General features: G+C 44.3%; 1 pseudogene; it reads left to right on the top strand.

Moving 5' to 3' along the window:
* Window positions 1–484: 484 nt before the first annotated feature.
* Window positions 485–2,341, top strand: LOC131750019 (eukaryotic translation initiation factor 4B pseudogene; annotated as a pseudogene).
* Window positions 2,342–3,733: the final 1,392 nt, after the last annotated feature.

The following is a 3,733-nucleotide window of genomic DNA, read 5'->3' as shown; positions in this document are numbered from 1 at the left end:
AAAATAGATGCCAAGGCATATGCTAGAATGCAGTCAACATCAAATGGGGGGTCAAGAGATGAGATTCAGAAGAGACAAAGATCTGTCCTCTTAGAAAGTTTGGGAAGACCTTGCTGAGAATGGGCCTTAGACTGGACTTTGGAAATAGGCAAGAGGTGGTGGAGCCACCTGCTTCAACTTGACCATGTGGGCTTTGGCAGTGAGCACCAAAGCTGACACCACCCTACTCAAAGGAGGACACCCTGCTCATGTAATATACTCCCTTGTATACTCAATATTGTATAGTCTCATGGTGATGGTAGGAAGGCAGATGGGAGAAGGAAGCTCACCAAAGCCTGAAATTTAATGTTTCTCCAGCTAGGTAATAGAGCTTAGAACTAATTTAATTTGGTTTAGAGAAAGAATGAAGTGATATTTGATGTATCTTAAGGTTCTGAAATGAAAATCATACTGTGGCCTTTGCGTTCTCTCTCCCTCTCCCAACATGGCAGCCTCAGCAAAAAAGCAGAATAAGAAGGGGAAGACCATCTCCCTAACGGACCTCCTGACTAAGGATGGAGGGACTGCTGGAGGAAGCACCTATTTCCTCAAACCAGTCATCTGAGCTGATAAAACAGATGACCTAGAAGGAGATGTTTCAACCACTTGGCATAGTAATGATGATGATGTGCATAGGGCACCTCCAATTGACCGTTCCATCCTGCCCACTGCTCCACGGGCTGCTTGGGAACCCAATAGCCACTGAAGCGGTCCTCCCAAATCACCACCCTACACTGTTTTTCTAGGGAACCTGCTCTGTGATGTGATAGAAGACTCCATTATGGAATTCTTTAGAATTCCTTCAGAGGTTTAAATATCAGCACAGTGCATTTATAATGTGAACCCAGCAATCCTGAGAGGTTGAAAGGTTTTGGTTACGCTGAGCTTGAGGACCTGGATTCCTTGCTCAATGCCCCGAGCCTCAGTGAAGAGTCTCTAGGTAACAGGAGAATTCGAGTGGACGTTGCTGATCAAGCACAGGATAAAGACAGGATGATCGTTCTTTTGGCAGAGATAGAAATCGGGATTCTGACAAAACAGATACAGACTGGAGGGCCCGTGCTGCTACAGACAGCTTTGATCATCACCTAGAAGAGGTGATGATAGCTTTGGAGACAAGTATGGAGATTGTTATGATTCAGACCGATATCGTGATTAGTATCGGGACAGTTACCGTGATGGCCCACGCAGTACATGAATTGATACAGGGACCGAGATGGCTATGATGACTGAGGCAGCAGAGACTATGAGAGGGGCTGCCATTCCAGGATAGGCAGTGGCAGAAGAGCATGTGGTAGTGGGTACCTTAGGGATGACGGCTACCGAGGAGGTGGGGACCTTATGAAGACAGATCCGATGACAAGATGACCGGTCATGGAGCTCCAGAGATGGTGACTCTTGGGGTGATTATAGGCGTGATGATAGAGGCCCCCTGCAGAGACCCAAACTGAACCTAAAGCCTCGGAGTACTCCTAAGGGAGATGATTCCTCTGCTAGCACCTCTCAGTCCAGTCAAGCAGCCTCTATCTTTGGAGGAGCAAAGCCTGTTGACACAGCTGCTAGAGAATGAGAAGTAGAAGAGCGGCTACAGAAGAAACAGGAGAAACTGCAACGTCAGCTGGATGAGCCAAAACTAGAACGAGGGCCTCGGGAGAGACACCCAAGCTGGCGAAGTGAAGAAACTCAGGAACGGGAACGGTTGAGGGCAGGAAATGAGTCATCACAGACTGGGACCTCAGCCACATCTGGAAGAAGTCAGTCAGACCAGGATGCACGAAGGAGAGAGAGTGAGAAGTCGCCAGAATATGAAACACCCAATAGAGAAGAAGACTGTCAGTCTCCAGCTTCTAAGCCTCCCAAACCTGAACAGCCTCTAAAGGTAACGCCAGCCCCTCCACCAAAGGAGAATGCTTGTGTGAAATGAAGTTCTAACCCTCCTGCTCTATCTCAGAGCTCAGACACAGAGCAGCCGTCCTGTACAAGTGGCGGAGGGAAAGTAGCTTCAGCTCAACCATCTGAGGAAGGACCAGTAAGGAAAGCAGATGAAAATAAAGTAGATGGGGTGAGTGCCCCAAAAGGCCAAAGTGGAAATTCCAGCCATAGTCCAGGAGATGGACGGAACAGAGACAACTGGAAGGAATCAGACAGGAAAGATGGCAAAAAGCATCAAGATTCCAGGTCTGCACCTGAGCCAAAGAAAGCTGAAGAAAATGCAGCCTCTAAATTCAGTTCTGCAAGCAAGTATGCTGCTATTGCCATTGATGGTGAAGATGAAAATGAAGGAGAAGATTACACCGAATAGATCTCTACCTCTGCATTCTGTGCTTTCTCCTAGTCTCTCACCATCCTGGAACATTCGAGAGCAAATCAATTCTCTATCCAGACAAGAGAAAATAAAACTCACAATCTCCTGGAAAAAAAAAAAAAATCATACTGTGCATGATTCCTATCCTCAGGGAGCTGACTGTCAGGAGGATGGGTGGATCAAAATGTGTTAATAATGTATTTGCCACAGTGCAATTAGTGCCATAGATAAGGTCTCTTACAGGACATTCAGAAGAAGGAAAGACCACTTGCTACAACCAAGAAAGGCTTAGAGTATGAAGTGATATTTGTAATAGCTCATTAAGTATAGAAGGGGTTTCATGGAGAGGAGGGAAGGGCACTCCAGGTAGGGAAAAGAGTTTGAACAAAGGCTTATGAAACATGTCCCTTGTTCTAGGGATAGAGACAAATCTGGTACTTCTAGGGAAGATTGACAGATAAACCTTGCCTTCTCCTTGCTCAGGGTCTGATCATTCCCTACAGGGACAAGTCCCCATTGAGAATCACTATATTTTCATTGTATTCCCCCAGATCAGGGATATTTTATTGACATATACTTCATGTAGTTTATATTAAAAATTGACACAATATTTATTATTTGAAATACAGTGTAATATTGGACATGCTTTTTATAAAATACAAAGGACTTTTAAGGACCCTCCCTTTAGACTCTGATTCACTGCCAATCTTCCTCCTCCTTTGAAAATCATCAGACTTTATTTGGTTTTAAGAAAGATGTATGGGGAGCTATGAGAGTTAGTATTGGGAAGTTTGGGTCAGACTTAGCAGTTAATACTGAGTGGACACAGAAGAAAGAGATAAGATCAGAGGACTCTGGTCACAGTAGGATGGACTTAATCAAGGAAGACATCTTTGGAAGGGTACCATGAACCAGGCATTGATGAGCATAAAGAAAAGAATGTAAAGGGATAGTAGGGTAAGGGGAATAATTGTCCACTTAGTTCTATGTTGCAGAATAAGCAGATAATGAATGAATAAATGAATGAATAAATGCAGGCGTTGTGAAATTATTCAAGTGAAAGATCCTATGGATAGGATGAGCCACCAAGAGACGGTTTCTCCAAAGATGAGTTGCAAAAAATTGGAACTCTGTAGGTTGATAGCAGATAAAGAAAAAAAGTTATTATTGCTACTGTCACATGAGAAGAAAAGATGTCCTTGGGGCTAACTGAAATTGAGTGCCACGACCAGACTGGTTACCTGGAGTCAGCAGGAGCGGTTGTTTGACAGAAGGGTATCCTGGGAATTTTATCTATTCTCAGTTAAAAATCAGAGAGCTCTTCCTTTCATGTGAAATAACCCCAGAAAATCTCCTGGGTTTTCAGCAGATTAACTGTGAGCAAAATTC

The sequence above is a fragment of the Kogia breviceps genome, chromosome 2 (assembly GCF_026419965.1).
Source record: "Kogia breviceps isolate mKogBre1 chromosome 2, mKogBre1 haplotype 1, whole genome shotgun sequence".
Classification (NCBI taxonomy): domain Eukaryota; kingdom Metazoa; phylum Chordata; class Mammalia; order Artiodactyla; family Physeteridae; genus Kogia; species Kogia breviceps.
Note: the sequence above shows the minus strand (reverse complement) of the source record. Positions and strands in the feature narration are given on the sequence as shown.